Raw genomic sequence first — 910 nt, forward strand, 5'->3', positions numbered from 1 at the left:
GGGTTTGCAATTAGAACAGTGGGTTTCCATCTCATTGCAACCTGCATGAAAGTGTTTAAATAGTTTACAACCTTTCAGTGTCTCAGTTTCCCCACTGGAAGGGCAGGGACACTTTTCTTTCTTATCACCAAAAAAGTGATGAAGTTTAATTCATGAACATTAGTAAAGAGATGTGGAATGAATGGTGCTAGAGCAGTGGTTCCCAACCTTTTTTTTTCCATGCCCCACCACTGGGAGCAGAGTGCAGTGGTGGTGGCCTGGGGAGCTCCCAGCACACGGCATGGCTTGTCTTTTCTGTGCGGCGCCACCAGCATTGCCCCCTTGACGCTCATTTGGGTCATGACTCAGGGTTGGGAACTACTGGTGCTAGAGACATGTAAATTATTAGTAGTAAATTATTATTAAGTAGTCTCACTTCAAGAAGGTCAATGTTAAAATCCTACGATGAGGTAAACTGGGATTGCTGAAGTGCTCCAGCTACTGGCTTAACTACTCTGTGAACAGAGGATGATAGATTCCTGGGGTCTTGTGCTACCACCCTCCACAATGATTAAACCTCACTTTTATAGATGTGATTTCAAACACTCCCTCAAGGATCAAAGGTAAAATGCATCTTAGCACATTTCCTTGAGGGCATGGAAAATTACTGTATGAATTAGCCTGACAGACAGAATATCTCAGGGCTAGTGTTGCAAATGTATGGTAAGGATATAAAGTGCTTACCGTAAAGTGTTCTTTGTATTAGATCACTGGAAGAAGCAAATTTATCATTCCATTAAAAAAAAAAAAAAAAAAAAGAGGCTTTTTTAAAAATAAAAACCACTGTCTGTGACCGGATTAGGGATTTATACAATTCCTTTAACACTAGAAAAAAAAAACAACTACAAAAAAGGAGAGAAAAACAGAAAAG

This window comes from Alligator mississippiensis, chromosome 3 (genome assembly GCF_030867095.1).
Source record: "Alligator mississippiensis isolate rAllMis1 chromosome 3, rAllMis1, whole genome shotgun sequence".
Classification (NCBI taxonomy): Eukaryota; Metazoa; Chordata; order Crocodylia; family Alligatoridae; genus Alligator; species Alligator mississippiensis.